Source organism: Notechis scutatus, chromosome 14, assembly GCF_049901735.1.
Source record: "Notechis scutatus isolate UNSWTSFEM ecotype Mainland chromosome 14, rNotScu1.2, whole genome shotgun sequence".
Classification (NCBI taxonomy): Eukaryota; Metazoa; Chordata; class Lepidosauria; order Squamata; family Elapidae; genus Notechis; species Notechis scutatus.
In genome coordinates, this window is record NC_142022.1 from 5,923,268 (window position 1) to 5,943,745 (window position 20,478).

Consider the following 20,478-nt stretch of genomic DNA (forward strand, 5'->3'; position numbering starts at 1 on the left):
AGAAGAAATTACTGGGCTAATCCTGTAAGGAAGGCAGGAAGGAAACATTCTGGTGTTGCTTACAGAAGCTGCCTCTCCGTTAACCCTTATTACATTCTTGGCAGGGCTAGACTTCCTGTCTCAGGAACTTCTCTGGAGATTTTCCCCCCTCCTTTGCTGGCACTTTGCTTGTGTGGAGTGACCATTCAAAGTTACAATCGCACTGAAAAAAGTGACTTATGACTGTTTTTCACACTTACGACGGTTGCAGCATCCACGCAGTCATGAGAGACCGGCGAGGAGATGCGTGCCTCAATGTGAGTGATATTGAGTTGGCCACACCCAGCCAATAACATGACCACCAAGCCATGCCCACCAACTTAGCCACGCCCACAGAACCAGTTGTTAAAAAATTTGAATCCCACCCCTGAATTAAAGTGACAGTCGGTCAACATCCGGTGCAACTAAAATCATCCCTGTGGGGTGTAGAAGAAGCAGCGGGGGAAAAGCAATGCTATGAATCAAGCCAAGTGTGAACTCCACTTGTGGAAACAGGCAGATTCAGAAATCTAAATGTGTTGGGTTTTTTTGTTTTTAATTTAAAAAAAAAATTGTCAGCTGAAAAAATTTGCTCTGATATTTTTGGTACCTTAATAGAGAAATTTATGGGGAGGAACTTTGGGGAGGAGAGGGGAAGGAAAGAAGGGAGGAAAATGGAAAGGGTGGGAGAAGGGAAAGAAGGAAGAAGGGAAGGGAGTAAGAAAAGAAAATGGAAAGGGAGGGGGAAGGAAGGAGAGGAAGGAAAAATGGAAGGGAAGGGAATAAGGAAAACTGAAAGGGATGGAGAAGGAAGGAAAGGAATGAAGGAAGACAGGAAGGAAGGAAAATGGAAGAGAAAGGAATGAGAAAGGAAAATTGAAAGGGAGGGAGAAGGAAGAATTGAAGGGAATAAGGAAGGAGAATGGAATGGAATGGAATGGAATGGAAGGAAGGAAGGAAGGAAGGAAGGAAGGAAGGAAGGAAGGAAGGAAGGAAGGAAGGAAGGAAGGAAGGAAGGAGGGAGGGATCAGGAGAACAGTGTCCATTCCAGTCTTGATCTTAGGCTCAATGGGAAATGACGACTGGAAATCTAGCGGTCTTTCTACCAACCTCCTTGGCAAGGCTGGCACCGTCTCACCCACTTTCTCCCCTCTTTCCTTGCATAGCCCTCCTCCTCCCATCCCTTATGCCGATAGCTGGCTTTACAATTAGCAGGGTAGCTAAAGAGCCATTGATCAGCCTTCCTTGTGGATTAGTTGGATCCCTTTGTTACACAAGAAGAGAAAGCCAGGCTGGCTTGTTCGATATCACCGTCTCTCTCTCTCCCAATAATTGCACTCCCAAAATCTAACTTGCCATTCCTTCCCTGAAAAAGGGGGCTTCTATTTTTCTGCTACGTTCTCGGTGTATCTCCTTCGCATTTCTTTTCTCCCATCTCTCTCTATTTCTTTAACCTGCTCTGTGGCAAACCACTCACCTTATTTTTTTAAATACTTTTCCCCATCTCTCAGTCTAACCAATGGGAGTTTTTTCTCCCCCCCCCAAAACCTGTAGACTTCAACTCCCAGAATTCAACCTTAAAAGCTTCAACCATAACAACACAAGAGCATACAATAGATACAAACTCAAAGTAAACCGCACCAAACTTGATTGCAGGAAATACGACTTCAGCAATAGAGTGGTCAACGTCTGGAATACTCTACCCGACTCTGTAGTCTCTTCCCCAAACCCCAAAAACTTTAACCTTAGACTGTCTACTATTGACCTCACCCCTTTCCTAAGAGGTCTGTAGGGGGCGTGCATAAGCGCACCAACGTGCCTACCGTCCCTGTCCTATTGTTTCTCTTATTCTTCTTTTATTTTTCTTATATGTACCCATTTCATGTATTCACAACTATGTATACTCTTATACTTATTATCTTGTAAACAATTGGCAAATCAAATAAATAAATAAATAAATAAATAAATTCCCCACCCAGCATGCCTGGCGGAGGAATTCTGGGTGTTGGAAGTCCACCAAGTGGCCAAGGTTGGAGACCTTTACTCTAAAAGCCTTCCTGGCTGCAAAAATTCCCAAAAATCCCCGTCTGAAAAAACTTCACGAGAGAGGTGTCCTCTCGAAGCCGTTGAAGTACAATTCCCAGCCTCCCTCTCGGCAGTCGGAGCTGCTGGGAGTTGTAGTTTGGCCATTTCTGGAGCTCCTCCATTTTGAAATCTTGCGTCTTTTTATTTTTTATTTTTAGAAAGCCAAATTTCCTCTTCCTGGCCCACAGGGCTTGATAGGAAAAAACAAAACAAAAACCTGTCCGTTTTGAGAATCATTTTCCACGGCAACAAGGAACGGGTTTTTTTTCTCACCTAACTTTTAATTTTTCTTCTTCTTTGTGAATGTTGTTTTTGCTTTCCTGAAAGGCCTGAGAGTCGGTTATGCCTATTTTAAATTCAGGCTGCCAGACTTGAAAAGCAACGGGGAAGAGAGGAAAGGAAGAACGGCATTCTCTATTCATTAGTCACCCAGGACGAGCTCGTTGCCATAAACTTCTGAATTCCACCTTAAAGCGTTGGCATCTTTGGAAGGAGTGGCAGGCAAAGACGGAACAATAATACACAGCGGGTTTCCCCGCTGTGTGCATATGTGCTACACACTGGTGCATGTCTGCTTGCCAAAGATGCAAAGATGCTCTCCTCTAGGCCAACCCCAGGTGACAGAAAGGCAATGGGTAAAGAGGTGAGAGAAGCGCGTAGATTTTGGGGTGGCATTAGAGACATTAAAAGCTCCAGGGCCTGTGGCCAACAAGGGAACACAGTTCTTTGCAGAGGGGTAACAATTGCATTTGCTTTTTTAGTTGCACTTCAAAAACCATCGCCTGCTTGGGCCCCCTGAGAAGACGTAATTCCTTTTATTTTATTATTATTTTTAGGACGGTCGTATTTTATGCGCCGTTGCTCCGCATCAACAGTCGTGGGGAAAGTTCCATGCTCTTTTATGGAGGATTAATGAACTAACCAACGGAGCCAGATGGCCCATCCAGATGCTCCAGAAAGCAGGGTGTAAAGGTAACACCTCTGTCCTGTTTCTTTCTCTCCAGCGAGGGACGTATTGGAGGAAAACTACCTCCAGCCATGAAGTCCCATTCAGCCAGGAGACATTGGGGTCCGTGTCCCACTAAGAGCAGAGTTGGCATTGTGGGTAGTAGAGGAACGGGCAGGGATTGGGGAGGGTCAGGGTGGAGTCCACTCAGCTGTGAAAAGTGACGTTGGTCTACTTCCAGGTTCATTGTAGAGATATAAACGGGAGAAATCTACCCTTGTGTTTCTGGAAGAAAAGTGCAAAATAAACAGGTTTTTGCCTTTTGTTCAACCTTCTCCGTGCTCTTGGCTTCCAAAATGTGCAACACTTGTTTTTTTGTTTTTTTTTTAAAAAAGGAGGCATGGTATCAGCTGCCATCTTGACTTTTTTGACCTCAAAGGACAGCCTTCAAAAGTGTACAGAACCAAAAAGGGTCCTCTTCCCCCCCCCTTTTTTTCTTCTTCTTTTTTTTGCAATTCCCCCAAAGTGCTTCCAGGAAACTCCGTAGTTCCACTGGGTATGGTTTAAAAAAAAAATGGAGCTAAGTCTTGCGGTTTTGTTGATCATTGTGATGGGCCCTGCACAAAAACTGTAATGTGATTTCTAAAGTAAAGACCCAGTTTAAAAAAAACAAAAAACCCTCCCAAACATTATTCCAACTTTAAAATTAGATCCTTGGTCAGTTCATCTTAGATAACAGATGAACAAGTTTGTGTTTATTTTGGTGGTCATGATGTGCACTGAAGATGGTTTTTGATTTCGCTGTACGGGGTGCAAGGACAATAAAGTAAACTAAAGAGTTGGAAGGGACCTTGTAGGTCATCTAGTCCAACCCCCCCACCCACCCAGCAGACCCTGCACCTGATCAATTCAGCCCTTCCGTTCCTTGATTAAGGAACTTTGACTAGATGACTTGACAAGTAATTTCCTAGGCAGGGAATGGATTTAACAAAAAAAAAACAAAAAAACAATTTCCTAGGGTCCCAACAGCAGTGAAGTTGTGGAAATATCAGCCAATATATCAATGTATTGATGCCTTTCACTTCTAATATTCTGCACTGAAGCACTAGTACTCACTGCATAAATATAAAACAAAGAAGCCCATAGAACCAGAGGTGGTATCCAGCTGGTTCTAACCAGTTCTGGAGAACTGGTAGCGGAAATTTTGAGTAGTTCGGAGAACCGGCCAATCCTACATCTGACTGGCCCCACCAACCCCATCTATTCTTTGCCTCCCATTGAGTCCCAGCTGATCGGCTGGGTCTTCTTTGGTTGCCCTGCACAGGAGAACGGAGCTGGAAATCAGGTTAGTGGAGTGGGGAGGGAATGGGGATATTGCCACGCCCACCAAGCCACACTCACCAAGCCACGTCCACAGAACCGGTAGTAAAAAAAATTTGAATCCCACCACTGCATAGAGCTGAGAGTTTGCTCTGTCCAAAGATGTGAATGGTGGTTGATCAGGGACCACCAAGCCAGTTTCCACTCTTAGTGACTACATACAATAGACCAGGGGTGTCCAACCTTGGCAACTTTAAGACTTGTGGACTTCAACTCCCAGAATTCCTCAGCCAGCTTTGCTGGCTGAGGAATTCTGGGAGTTGAAGTCCACAAGTCTTAAAGTTGCCAAGGTTGGACACCCCTGCAATAGACAGAATTTCTCCCTGTTCTGCCCCACTAAAGAATCCAAATACTTTATTTTTTTCCTTGGGTTGGATTAACTGGGATAGCCAGAAGCACAGCCCAAAGAGTTGTGTGTTATAAATTTTGCGGAGGCTGGAATCGCGTTTCAAAATTCAAGAGCATCCTGTGAGCGCATTCGCAAAACGTCTTCCAGAACCTTGCAAAAATGAGTAAAGTGATAACTAGAAGTCAGTACGGGTTTGTTAAAAACAGATCATGCCAAACCCAAAAAAAAAACCTCAGCCATTTTTCAACATAGTGACTTAAATTAGTAGACCAGCGAAATACCGCGGGCATAATATGCTTAGATTTTAGCAAGGCATTCGACAAAGTGGACCACAACCTACTTTTTGGTAAGCTAGAAAAATAGATAGATAGCATCACCATCTGATGGATTTGTAACTGGCTGACAAACCGTACTCAATGAGTAGTCCTGAATGGTACTACATCTATATGGAGGGAAGTAAGCAGTGGTACTACATCTATATGGAGGGAAGTAAGCAATGTCTTCATAAATGACTTAGATGGGGGAATAGAAGGGAAACTTACCACCAAATTTGTGGATGATACTAAACTGGCAAGAATAGCCAACAGCCGAGATGCAGGAATGGGCTGCTGGGGGCTCACAGGGGCTCAGGGGAGCCCCCAATAACCCCAGAAAGACAAACAGCAAGGAAAAGCTCTTAATAGGTTTATATCATGCCCTTGGTGGAGACTGACTCTGAGGGAGAGGAGGAACAGCTGACAGGGAGTAGAAGTGTGGCTCGGGAGGTTGTGGAGGATGCTGGGGAAGGGCAGACGCCGGCTGGGCAGTCAGAGGAGGATCCAGGCCCATCCCCTCTCCATCCTAGGGCACGCAGGGAGGAGAGGATCAGGGTAAAACGTGGCCTATTGGGGAGGAGAGGGCCTTGATCCTCTTCATGGGCTGCAGCTGTGACAACTGGATAAGAGGACGGACATGCGTATGGGCCAGTGCTGGAAACAAAGCATGGAAATATCTCTAGTTTATGGTTCCTCTCTGGGTTTGACGTCCTTCCCAGTGTGTGTTCTGTTATCTGTGGATGTCCTCCAGCCCTTATCTTGCCTGGTTTGTGTTGTTTTTTTACTCTTTATAATTTAAACGGCATGTCCTCCTTCTTGTAACTGCTCGTGTGGGAGATTTTTGTCTCCAGTCAAGGATATTTGGAGCTTGGAAGCAAAGTGAAGGAATAAAAGGGGCTTCACCTGTTTTTCGTGACTGTGTTTATTTTGTATCCCACCCTGTCCCAACTGTCATCACAGTTTAATTGAACTTCTGGGTGTTCAGCCAAGAGCATTTCACACCTCGTAAAAGTGTCGCAAGCTAGATAAACAATCCACTCGGCGCTTGCGAGGGGGAGCCATTGAGAAAATAACATAGCCACTAGCCTCCAACGGGGATTAATTCCCAAATAATAAGAATCACATAACTCACCAGAAATTCCACGAAGACTCCAAGATCCCTCTCACAGTCACTGCTATTAAGCCTGGTTTCAGCCAGTCTTTGATTGAAGTATTAAATGCATGGAATAATAAACAACTTTTTGGTATATAGAAAGAAGTGACATCAAGTTGGCCACACACACACAGTCACGTGACCATCTAGCTACGCCCACCCAACTAGTCATTAGGGCAGGGAGCCCCTTGCTAAAAAAATTTGAAGCCCGCCACTGCCTGGATGATAGGCTCAAGATCCAAATGGATCTTGACAGATCCTGAAAATCCGTCGTGGTTGCCATCCTGGCTAGGGCCCGTTCCTCTAATCAGCCAACTTTCTGAAAGGTAAATTTGTCTCCCTGGATACTCCGCCCCCCCCCAAACAGCTTCCTTGCAAATAATTAGCATACTAGAGACAGCTTGTTTTGCTAAAGAGCTATTGCCTAAAGGTATTTTTTTTTTTTAGCAAGAGTTATTTTTACAAGAGGCGGGATGCGTCTGGTGCTGGATGGGCACCAAAGCAAGCGTCTTAGATTACGCTGGAGTGTCCAGCCACCATCATGTTCATATCTAAGGAGTGGTGCGGTGGCCTAGAGGTGCAGCTCTGGCCTCACAATCAGGTGGCTGTGAGTTCGATCCCAGGTAGAGGCAGATATTTCTCTCTCTGGGCTCAACGAGAATATTATCTGCTGAACAAAACTCCGCATCGGTGACAGGAAGGGCATCTGGCCAGTAAACACTCAGCTCCATTCAGTTGCCTAGACTCCACCCCACAAAGGATTATGGGGTCACTAAAAGAAGACGACCTTGTTCATACCTTACACACGCTGTACTGTAATGTCCAAAAAATGTTATAAATGTATACATTATACAGGATATATTGTACATTACATGTACTTACAACCTAACAATCATTTGTTTAGTGACAGAAATTACAACAGCACTGGAGGAAGGTGACTTGTGAGTAGCCCTCGCACTTGTGACCTTTGCAGCCGAAGCGAATGAACCCGGATTGAAGAAGTAACAAACGTGTCGAATTATTGACCATAACTGAGCTTAACATTTCTGAGCGAGACATTTGTTAAGTGAGTTTTGCCCCATTGTACAACCATTCTTGCCACCATTGTAAAGTGAATCACTGCACTTAAGTTAGTAACATGGTCATTAAGTGGATCTGGCTTCCCCATTGCTTGTTAGAAGGTCGCAAAAGGGGATCACATGACCCCAGGACACTGCAACCGTCATAAATATGAGTCAGTTGCCAAGCGTCCGAATTTTGATTATGTGGCCATGCAATGGTCATAAAGTGTGAAAAAATGGTCATAAGCCACTTTTTCTCATGCCATTGTAACTTTGAATGGTTACTAAATGAACTGTTGTAAGTCGAGGATTACCTGTAGTTGGTAAGGGAGAAAAAAATATATCTAAATTTCCCCCCAGATTTTGTTCCGCCCCAGCTGGCTGTGTTTTTTCCATGTCTGCTTGGAAAATTTACCTGGTTAAACTCAGCCGAGACCTCCGTTTGAGCCGACATGTTGAAAAGATCAACCTGTCAGCTGAGAAATTGGCTGGACTGACCAAATTAAGCCCGTTCTTAATTCATTAAAAAGGTGGGTCTGATTCAATCTGACAACTCATTTGAATTCGTGGCGTCCCCCCTTTAAAAAAAAAAAAAAGCCTGGTTTTGATGAAAGCCCTTATTAAGGGAAAAGGAAAACATTTGTGATGACCCAAAGGGGCATGGCACAAAAATAACAAAGTCACAAAATTCCCTTTAATACCTCCAACTTGGCCCCCAATGTCCCTTTATCCTCGGCTGGAGATCAAACTCTTCCAAAAACAGTCTACAGAGGGAAGAAATGCAGTCCGAACCCAAAGTACAGATAAATTAGAAATTAAAAAAAACAACACAAACCAGGCTGAATTAATTAACACGACAGGCCAGGATAATAAACTGCAGACTTCCAAAAGGTAACGAAGCACCCACAGTTGGGAGGACCCCAAAACCCAGATAAGCCTCGACAAAGATAATGCAGGCTTTGCTTCCGGCAAGGTGCTGTGTGCAAAAGCCCTTCTTATAGCCTGTTCTCCCTGCTGCAACTAATGAAAGGGATCAGGGCCCTTTTCTCTCCCGTAAGCCACGTTGCTCCCTTCTCCGTTCCTCCCTGCATGCTTTAGGACGAAGAGGTGGTGGGTCTTGGTCTTCCTCTGAATGCCCAGCTGGACTGTCCCCTTCCTCTGTTTCTTCCACAGCCATCGGAGCCAAACTCCCACTCCCAGTCAGTTGCTCGATCTCCCCCTCAGAATCAAACTCCAACAAGGGCACGACAACATTGCACTTCTTAGAAGAGAGGAGGGGCACAAGCACAGCTCGTCTGTTTACTCATCCCATCAGTAAACAAGGAGACATTAGAGAAATTGAAGGTTTTCCACAGAGGCATTCATCGGATCAGAAGTTAAACCTCCTTAGGAAGGATACATGCTGACTCCGTAGCTCCTTTTTTCTGATTTATTTTGTTTCATGTTTTGCGGGCAATTCTTTTCCTTTCTTCTGATAGGGGCAGGTTGGAAATGTTTTTTCTTGCTATTCTGGTTTCTCGTGCAGTCAGCCAGATGTTTAAACTGGATTTGGGATTTTTATCCACCCACCGAGCCTTCCCCAGGGACAGATGTTGTTTGATGATGTTAAAGATATTCTTACCGTTCCAAGTTGAGCTGCCTTTTGCAATTGACTGAAGGGTTGTTGTTTTTTTGGTCAATGCCGATGATGGCTCCATATGTTTTAAGATGGCACCAAGGAGCTTATCACTGTTGGTCCTATCTTGGCTTTCTTTTGCCACAGTGGTTGTTAACTTCTGTTTGCAGATTTTCTCCAGTTCTTTCTCTTCCCGTCGGAAATCTCCAGGGACGTCCGTGTCCAATACGTTTTGCTTTCCCATCGACAGTTATTATTTCTGGCATGTTGCGTGGCAGGTGCTTGTCTGCCTGACTTCTAAAGTCCCAGAGCACTTCGTTGTTATTATGTTAATGTAATATTAAATCATATTAATATATTATATTAAATATAGCCAAGGCTATGGTTTTCCCAGTGGCAATGTATGGTTGTGAAAGTTGGACTGTAAGGAAGGCTGAGCACTAAAGAATGGAGGCCTTTGAACTCTGGGGATGGAGGAGACTCCAGCGAGTCCCTTGGATTGGTCAGTCCTAGAGGAGATCCACCCTGACTGCTCTTTAGAAGGCCAGATCCTGAAGAGGAAACTCAAAGACTTTGGCCACCTCATGAGAAGGAAGGACTCGCTGGAGAAGAGTTGAATGCTGGGAACGATGGAGGGCAACAGAAGAAGAAGAAGAAGGGGACGACAGAGAAGGAGGTGGCTGGATGGAGTCCCTGAAGCAGTCGGCGTGAGCTTCAATGGACTCCAGAAGATGGTAGAGGACAGGAAGGCCTGGAAGAAGGTTGTCCATGGGTTGCAATGGGTCAGACACAACTTAGCAACTAACAACAACAACAAAATATTTTAAATGTTGGAATGCAGGCTGTGTGCATGCAGCATGGCCAACATGAAGGATCCGACCAGTCCCAAAACATTTGGAACCTAAAATGGGGTTCAGGTTCTTTGATCTGCAAGGCGCTCCATCGCTGGAGGTTTTCAATGAAAGACTGGACGTTCATGGGTCTATGGTGGTTATAAGGAGTCCTACTTGGGCAGGGGGGTGGGATCTCTGAGGCCCCCTCCAGCTTTAGGATTCTATGCAGTGGCGGGATTCAATTTTTTTTTACTACCGGTTCTGTGGCTTGGTGGGCATGGAAGGGGATAGATACTGTAAAATCTCCAGTCAGAGGTGGGATTTGCCGGTTCTCCGAACTACTCAAAATTTCCACTACCGGTTTTCCAGAACTGGTCAGAACCTGCTGAATACCACCACTGATTCTATGATTCTTTGAGATGGTTTCCCACTCCAGAATAGAATAGAATAGAATAGAATAGAATAGAATAGAATAGAATAGAGTAGGTATGGGATGGGATGGAATGGGAAAGAATAGGATAGAATAGAATAGGGATGGAATAGAATAGAATAAGGAAAAGAATAGAATAAAGAATAGAGAGAATAGAATAGAATAGAATAGAATCAAATAGAATAATAGAATAGAATAGAATAGAATAGAATAGAACAGAACAGAATAGAATAGAATAGAATAGAATAAGGAAAAGAATAGAATAAAGAATAGAATAGAGATAGAATAGAATAGAATAGAATGAATAGAATAAGGAATAGAATAAGGAGAATAGAAAGAATAGAATAGAAAGAATAGAGAATAGAATAGTAGAATAGAATAAGGAAAAGAATAGAATAGAATAGAATAGAGTGAGTAGAGTGGGATAGGGAATAGAATGGAATAGAATAGAATAGAATAGAATAAGGAAAAGAATAGAATAAAGAATGATAGAATAGAGTAGAGTAGAGTAGAATAGAATAGAATAGAAAGAATAGAATAGAATAGAATAGAAGATAAGGAATAGAATAGAATAAAGAATAGAGTAGAATAGAATAGAATAGAATAGAATAGAATAGAATAGAATAGAATAGAATAGAATAGAATAGAATAGAATAGAATAGAATAGAATAGAATAGAATAGAATAGAATAGAATAGAATAGAATAGAATAAGGAAAAGAATAGAATAAAGAATAGAGTAGAGTAGAGTAGAGTAGAGTAGAGTAGAATAGAATAGAATAGAATAGAATAGAATAGAATAGAATAGAGTAGAGTAGAATAGAATTAGAATGGAATTAGAATAGGGAATCAAATCGAATAGAATAGAATAGCAGTTGGAAGGAACCTTGGAGGTCTTCTAGTCCAACCCCCTGCTCATACAGGAAACCCTACACCATTTCAAACAAATTGTTGTCCAATCTCTTCTTAAAAACCTCCAGTGATGGAGCACCCACAATTTCTGGAGGGAAGCTGTTCCCCTGCTTAATTGTTCTCACTGTCAGGAAATTTCTCCTTAATTTTAGGTTGTTTCTCTCCTTCATTAGTTTCCATCCATTGCTTCCTTTTGTTGTTGTGAGAGGTGGGGGGGGGAACACTCAAACAGCCCCCCCCGCCCCCCCCAGGCTGCTAACATCCACCATGTGTATTTTCTAAGAATTCTTACGGGCCTTTTTGTGGGCTTCCAAAATGCTTTGCTGATAAACACACTGAATTATCGTGACAAAACGTGAATAAAGGAAGGTGGTGGAGATGAATCCGGGGTTTTCTTATCTGTCCCACCCTGCCTACCTCTACATTTCCAAAACATCAAGAAGAAAATCAAAGGGATGAAATCTGCCTTTCCAAACAGCTTTACTTTTAACTTTTAAAGCACGATCAAGTGATGTCTGTAATAAAATATCATATAAAATGGAATATACTTGTTTTTTGCCTTTTGATTATATTCGGCAATGGGCCTATTATCAGGAGACAATCATATGTTGAGGAAGAGGAGGAGGAGGAGGAGGAGGAGGAGGAGGAGGAGGAGGAGGAGGAGGAGGAGGAGAAAAGATAAAACACTTTGTGTACCAAGCAGGCAATCAAATCAAGCAAGAACGCTTCTTCTTCTTCTTTCTTCTTCTTCTTCTTCTTCTTCTTCTTCTTCTTCTTCTTCTTCTTCTTCTTCTTCTTCTTCTTCTTCTTCTTCTTCTTCTTCTTCTTCTTCTTCTCCTCCTTCCTTCTCCTCCTTCTTCTTCTTCTTCTTCTTCTTCTTCTCCTCCTCCTCTCCTCTTCTTCTTCTTCTCCTCCTTCTTCTTCTTCTCCTTCTTCTCCCTCCTTCTTCTTCTTTTCTTCTCTCTTCTCCTCCTCCCTCCTCCTCCTCCTCCTCCTCCTCCTCCTCCTCCTCCTCCTCCTCCTCCTCTCCCCCTGCTTGGAGAACTACCAGACCTCTAAGCCAAATATTTGCTTAATCTCATCCACAGCATCTTCCTTGGGCTGGTGGGATTGGAACAAACAAATGTCCCGGCTGGTAGGGGAAAATAGATATATAGATATATATTCCAAGCCTTCTGTTTCTCTCTCTCTCCACCTCTCTCAACATCTTGCCTTTTCACAGCATTTAACTTGGCAGATTTCACATCGGGGATCTCTTGGTGACGCAGCGGGAGAAACATATAATAAAATAATCATCATGTGTTCATTGCCGTATCTCAAAATATTGTTGCTTGGAAACTAATGCCACTGTGCTGAATTAAAAGGGGGGAGAGGGAGGGAGAATTGGCAGGAAACCCAGTTAGGGAAACCCCAACGGGGATTGGGGGAGCGATAGGAAAGGGGCCCTGAAAGGGGTTTGGATGGAAACCATGTTTAATGGGCCTCGCTCTCACCTTTCTGGACCCCGAAGGGAGGTGTCTGCATTGGAAAGAAGAAAGGTTTTAATTCCATGCCATTCACCCTCAGCCCCGGCTGGAACCCAACTTGAGTTGGGTTTGAGTTGGCCGGAAGGCGTCTCTATTGGGCTCCGCTAACTACCAAAGGTAGTTATCCCAATCTCCAAAGTTTAATCGACTCGCTCAAATCTGAACCCGCTCTTTGCCCGCAATCCTTCCCCTGCGGATTAAAGATTAAGGAAGAAGGGGCTCCCACAGATGAAGGAAAGGAGGTGAGCAATCGAGCAAATCAGAAATGTGAATTGTTAGAGACTCCCGGAAAGAGTTGCAGAGAAGGGCTTGCAAAGAGGATTAAGGGGCTGCGGGCTAAACCAAGAGCAACGCTTGCAGGAAGTGAGTATGTCTAGTAGAAAGAAGGATTAGGGGTGATATGATAGCGGTGTCCCAATATTGGAGGGGCTGCCACAAAAAGAGGGAACAATTTATTCTCCAAGGCACCTGAAGGCAGGACAAAAAGCAATGGATGGAAACTAATCAAGGAGAGAAGCAACCTGGAACTAAGCAGGAAGTTCCTAACAGTGAGAACAATCAGCCAGTGGAACTGCTTGCTACCAGAAGTTGTGAATGCTCCAACACTTGAGGCTTTCAAGAAGAGATTGGATAACCATTTGTCTGAAGTGCTGTAGGGTCTCCTGCCTAAGCAGGGGGTTGGACTAGAAGACCTCCAAGGTCCCTTCCAACTCTCTTATTCTGTTCTGTTCTAAGCCCATAATGAAGCAGAAGAACAGCCCTATTGTGGCTGCAAATGCAGGATATGGAATGGAGGAAACACGCAACCGACAACACCTGAGGGAGCAAGGATGCCTGCAGAAGCTTCCTGCCATTGCCAGCTTGAGCAGTACAGCAGTCCTTGATTTACAACTGAGTGACTCTTTAGTGACCGTTCGGAGTTACAACAGCACCGGGAATCTTCACAGCCATTTTTCACATTTACAACCGTTGTGGCGTCCTTGTGGTCATGTGATCAAAATTCAGACACTTGGCGACTGGCATGCACAGGTAGTTTTCGATGTACGACCCCAATGGAGCCTGGCATTTATGTTGCTAAGTGAGACATGTGTGGAGTTTTGCCCCATTTTTACGACTTTTCTTTTAAGAAGAAACTGGACCTGCCTGGAATGGCAAGCAGGGGGTTGGACTAGAAGACCTCCAAGGTCCCTTCCAACCCTGTCATTCTGTGTTCTGTTTGGTCACCCACGCCCCTTTTTAAAGAGCCTCTCCGTAGAACTCTGATAAAAGATGGCAAGAAAGCAATTGGAAAATGCAATTACGCTGGAAATCCATGAACACCGTAAGGCCGATAATTAGAGAAAGGTTGGGATTTTTGTAAACGCAATCGTTGAATTAATCCCTTAAAGGTTTCTGTTGGTCCTGCCAGAACTGGCAGGGTGGGCTGCTCTGGGTCCTCTGATAAAGGAGGATCATCACACACACACACACACACACACACACACACACACACACACACACACACACACTGATTGGGTTCCAGAAGGCCATGGAGAAGTCCTGGCTTCCCCCCACTTCCCCCAAGCACTAAGATTGGGATGCTAATGAAGTTGTGATATTTTCGTGTGACATGTTAGCAACAGACTGTATTTTTTTTTTTTTAATTACAGAGGCCTTCCTCTTGGCTTTTTTTAATTATTCAAGGCCTCCTAGATTATGCAGTTATGCTTTTATCTTGGTTCCCCATCCAGAATTTCTGCTGCTCAGATGGGCAGCCTTATATACATTTATTGAATAAATCATGTAAAGCAAATTCTTGCTTGGGTACCGTAGGAGCCGCATTTCCAGCTGTTTTAAAAATGAAGAAGGGCTAAGCCCAAACAAATAGGTGATGTTTCTTTTTGTAAATTGTACACACATTTATATATACATTAAATCATATTAGCATTAACACATAGTAAAACAATACACAGTAGAAAATGTATAGCATTCTGTTTATTTGCTTATTTGTAGTTATTATTAACTGTATTTACTGCTATTTATTATTAAGGAGAACCATAGGTCCTGTCAAAGATGATTGAATTTTGTAAAAAGAAAAGAAGTACAACAACAACAACAACAACAACCATCATCATCATCATCATCATCATAAGTTATTTTAGTATAGTTTAAGATGATAGGCTGATGCACCCAACACGATACAGCAAAAAGTTTGATATCTCCACTACCTCAAGACTCTCCAAGTATACAAGTAGTCCTTGATTCATCACCACAGTTGACTGAAAAATTTCGGTGCTAAGTGAGACATTTTGTCAAGTCAGCTTTGCCCCATTTTACGACCTCCTTTTCCACACTTGTTAAGTGAATCATGCAGTTGTTAAGCTGTCAGAAGCTCACCATTCACGAGACACCGTAAACCTTCATAAAGATGAATCTGTTGCCAAGCATCTGAATTTTGATCACACACACACACACACACACACACACAACCATGGAGATGCTGCAATGGCCATAAGTGTGAGAAATGGTCCTAACTAAGTCGCTTTTTTTTCAGTGCTGTCGTAACCTGGAACGGCCACAAAATGAACAGTGGGAAGTCGAAGAGGGCCTGTACTTGAGGGCTGCTTGATTTTAAGGCTCTCGTCCGAAACCAGGGAGATGCCCAGCACTGATTTTTCTGGGTGGGGAAATCACAATCCCTCCCCCCTAACCAGAGGTGGTTATTCAGCAGGTTCTGACCGGTTCTGGAGAACCAGTAGTGGACATTTTGAGTAGTTCGGAGAACCGGCCAATACCGCCTCTGACTGGCCCCACCAACCCCATCTATTCTCCGCCTCCTGAGTCCCAGCTGATCGGCTGGGTCTCCTTTGGTTGCCCTGCACAGGAGAATGGAGCTGGAGAGCAGGTTACTGGGGTGGAGAGGGGACTGGGATTTTGCAGTAACCTTCCCCTGCCACGCCCACAGAATCGGTAGTAAAAAAAATTGAATCCCACCACTGCCCCTCACCCTACGCAAACAGGAAACTCATGTCTTTTGCCACCACCCTCCCAATGGTTCTGGGGCAGTGGTGGGATTCAAAAAAAAATGTACTACCAGTTTCGTGGGTGTGGCTTGGTGGGCGTGGCAAGGGAAGGATACTGTAAAATCTCCCTTCCCTTCCCACCCCGCTGACCTGCTTTCCAGCCCCGTTCTCCTGTGCAGGGCAACCAAAGAAGACCCAGCCGATCAGCCGGGACTCGATGGGAGGCGGAGAAGAGATGGGGTTGGCGGGGCCAGTCAGAGGTGGGATGGGCCGGTTCTCCAAACCAGGGGTCCCCAACCACCAGTCCCTGGACCGGTACCGGTCCGTGGATCATTTTTTACCGGGCTGCAAAGCTTGGGCGCCGCCATCTTGTTTCGACAGTGCTTCCGGGTTTTTGGTTGGAAAGTGCTTCCGGTTTTTCAGTTGGAAAGCGGCGTTTGGGTGCTCACGCCTTAGTTTCATCGAACGAAGAGCCGTCCCGATGGCGGTGGAGTCTCATGTTACTCAGGTACCGGTCCATGGAAGAATAAATAACCGTGAAACCGGTCCCTGGTTCGAAAAAGGTTGGGGGTCACTGCTCCAAACTACTCAAAATTGATGCTACCGGTTCTGCAGAACCGGTCTGAACTGGCTGAATGCCACCCCTGTTTTGGGGACAGGACAGGCTCCCAAGGCCACATCCCTTGGGAACTACTGCAGGGCAGATCTGCAGCAGGAGTTTGGCCTAGCCAGTCCTGTTTGATCAATATTTTTTCCATCTCTCTCCCTGCTTTTAAAGCCTGGCCCAGCCACTTAATTGGGGATGCTGAGAGTTACAGGTGATGAGCTGCCAAGCAGCGGAAGATGCATAAGCCAGCCGGTCCTCTCCGGAGGGAAGCGAAGAAGAGAGAGAGACAAGAAGCGACGGAGAAGGAGATTGCCTCCATCCTCTGAAGCAACGGCGGGCACGTCCTTCATGGAAGGGAGGAAAGGATGTCCTTCACCCAGCTTGACCACTGGCTATCAGCTCTTTCCGGAGGAAGGACAAAGACCAGCAGGTCCAAAATGTTCTTTCATTCCTAGAATCCCCCAGCCAGCATGCTTTAAGACGGATGGACTTCAACTCCCAGTATCTCCCAGCTAGCATGCTTTAAGATTAGTGGACTTCAACTCCCAGAATTCCTCAGCTGGCAGGCTTTAATACGTCTGGACTTCAACTCCCAGAATTCCCCAGCCAGCATGCTTTAAAATGGGGGCGGGGGACATCAACTCCCAGAATTCCCCAGTTGGATGGTTTAAGATGGGTGGACTTCAACTCCCAGTATCTCCCAGCTAGCATGCTTTAAGATTAGTGGACTTTCCCAGAATTCCTCAGCTGGCAGGCTTTAATACGCTGGACTTCAACTCCCAGAATTCCCAGCCAGCATGCTTTAAAATGGGGGGGGACATCAACTCCCAGAATTCCCCAGTTGGATGGTTTAAGATGGGTGGACTTCAACTCCCAGTATCTCCCAGCTAGCATGCTTTAAGATTAGTGGACTTCAATTCCCAGAATTCCTCAGCTGGCAGGCTTTAAATGGGGGAATATCAACTCCCAGAATTCCCCAGTTGGATGGTTTAAGATGGGTGGACTTCAACTCCCAGAGTTTCCCAGCTGGCATGCTTTAATAGGTCTGGGCTTCAACTTCCAGAATTCCTAAACCATCAACGTTGCCTGGGGAATTCTGGGAGTTGAAGTCCACCCATCTTAATGTTGCTACGGTAACGAAGTTAAGAAACACTGGTCTGGAAGATTTCCAAAGATCCTGATCAACTGAGTACCCTTCTCCCTCCCTTTTTACCATCTTGGTCAAGATGGTTCCTTTTCCTGGTCCTTTGGATTGACCCTTGGAGCTCTCCAAGTGTGGATTCGAATGGCGCACAATGCCTCAGTGGGTTTGCACCAGTGGTGGGATTCAATTTTTTTTTTACTACCGGTTCTGTGGGTGTGGCTTGGTGGGCGTGGCAGGGGAAGGATACGGTTCTGACCAAGGCTTCCTGAGACTTACTTAAGCACACGCTTAGTCCAAACAACTCTCTTGTTATTTCAACGCTGGGAATTATGTTCATTCCCAGCCGGTAATGAGTCCCAAACAGTCTCTCGAGATAAGCACCCACCTTTCTCTCCTTTGAATTGCTGCCAACAACTGAAGTGCCAAATGAACTGTAAAAAGCCAAACGGAGTACAAAGTCCACACAGAGCTTCAAGGTTTAATCCGACCAGAGCGAACAACGTTGCTTCCTGCAAAGGTTCCTGTCCCTTTGCACTTCCTTTATGTCTCATGGGAGGGGCCAATCACCTCCAAGCCTTACTCCTGAGTTGCCCCTTTTGTCTTAACTGCTCTTGCCTTCTAGCAGCTCTGCGTAGTGGGAGCAGGCTCCCTTTGTTCCTCTGCCTTGCTGCTGTCAGATTCTGGAGGCTCCAGAGTCAGCACATAACTCCCAGGTGGCTGTGGCTCCATCTCTGTATCGGAGGCAGGACCCTTGTCTGAGTCCTCCCCAGACTCCTGGACTGGCCCTTGTTCCTCCCCACTGTCCGACTCTGCTGCCATCTCCGCAGGCTGCCGGTGGACCACAACACATACCTGCAAAATCCCCCTTCCCTCCCCACCCCACTAACCTGCTTTCCAGCTCCGTTCTCCTGGGCAGGGCAACCAAAGAAGACCCAGCCGATCATCTGGGACTCGATGGGAGGCAAAGAAGAGATGGGGTTGGCGGGGCCAGTCAGAGGTGGGATTGGCCAGTTCTCCAGAACCGGTCAGAACCTGCTGAATACCACCTCTGGGTTGCACTCCCGGATCCTTGGCCTTGGCTTCTGAAAGAGAGACCCCCTTAAGAAAAGGACCCCACCGCCGCCACCAAGCCAGAGCCAGGCCTGGCTCTGCCAAAGCCAAATCAACACGGCGCTTTGTTTTTCCTTTTTGAGTCGCTTGTCTTCCTGCCATTGTTGAGATGAAAGGAAAACTCATCGAAGGAGAGGTGAGTTGCTGGCTTTGAAGCGTTACCTCTGGGGGCTCCTCCCGGAGCAGCAGATCAAAGAAGCTCTCCCCCTCCTCTCTCGCTTCATGCCAGGCGCTCTCTCGCCTTCCCCCCCAGATCATCCCCAACGTGCCAGGCGCTCTCTCGCCTTCCCCCCCAGATCATCCCCAACGCCCCAAGTGAACTGTAGACTCCTGTCGGACAAGCCTGATCTCTTGTCCCCTCCCTCTGGTTTCCCCCTCAGTCCAGGAGCTAGAAACATTTGGTCTTGGGTAGTAGTTGGAGGCCTTTAGGATTGGAAAGAAAGAGGGAGGGAGGGGTTTTAGTTCCACTATACTCCTTTAAAAGGAAAAGAACTTCCCTGTGATGACCCAGGGTGTGGCACAAAAAATAACAAAGTCACCAAAGTAGATAAATTCCCTTTAATGCCTCCAACTTGGTCCACCATGTCCAATTATCCTCGGCAGGAGATCAAACTTTTCCAAAAAACAGTCTACAAATGCAGTCCGAACCCAAAATACAGATCAAGTAGAAATTTAAAAAAAAAAAACAACAACAACCCAAACCATGCTGAAGTAATTAACACGACAGGCCAGGTTAATAACTTGCAGACTTCCAAAAGAAGTTGGGAGGACGCGCACACAGTTGGGAGGACGCCAAAACCCAGATAAGCCTCGACCAAGATAACGCAGGCTTTGCTTCCAGCAACTTTGCCATGCGCACTTTGCCCTTTTAAACAGTCTTCCCAGCTGCAGCCCATGAAGGGGATCAGGGCCCTTTCCACCAGGTGCAGAGATAACATGACCTTGACTTAGAAAAAAGAATGCTATTGTGTCTAACCACATACACTCCAAGAAATTCCCCCCTCCCATTTTCCCAGGCTCAAGAACGTGGCAGTGTGGAAGCGTCTGGGTGCTAATATGGCTTCCAAAGCCATATTTACTTGTCGGAAGGTTGCAAAAGGGAATTACGTGACCGCCAGGGACACTGCAACCATCATAAATATGAGTCAGTTGCCAATTTTGATCACGTGACCATGGGGGGAATGCTGTAACGGTCACAAGTGTGAAAAACGTCAGTCCCTTTTTTCAATGCTGTTGGTTAACTTTTGAATGGTGGCACATTAAGGGCACATCTGCTGTTTGTAATTCTCAAAGTTTAACCTACATACTCCACACCAATAATTAATGGTTTGTCAATAATGTGCCCCCAAAATATCTGGCTGATTGGATTGTACTTCTTCATCTTTTGTATCCTATTATGCAATTGATTTGGTTCCACTGTTGTCAATTCAATGAAGTTTGCATGTAAAGGCCGTGTTATATTCTTCAAAGCAATATAAGCATTGATGACAATAAGCCAAAAACCCAAAAAATTGCTTCTCAAGCCCCTATTAATCTATCTCCTATGTATTGCGTTTTATATACTTTTATACAAAAATTGTACTGTATACAGAATTCTTCAATAGTTTCCTCCAACTGCCTCTGCAGTACTATAGACAGACAGATAATTAGAGCTGGAAGGGACCTTGTAGGTCATCTAGTCCAACCCTCTGTCCAACCAGGAGACCCTACACCATTTGTGATAGATGGGAGTCCAATCTCTTCTTAAAAAGCCTCAAGTGATGGCGGTCACTACACTAATGTTTGTAAATCAACCTGTAATACTGCAAGTCAACTCTGAACTGAAGAGGTTGTGCAAATGACATGAAAATGTCCTTGCATTTTCCCCTCAGCTCATAGTTCAATTTAAACCCCATGCAGGAAGCCAAATTAAAAAAAATAAAAATAAAAGGAGGTGGTGGTAGGAGAAAAAGGTTGCCTGAAACAATTAAACAAATCCCGGGTGGAATAAATGAG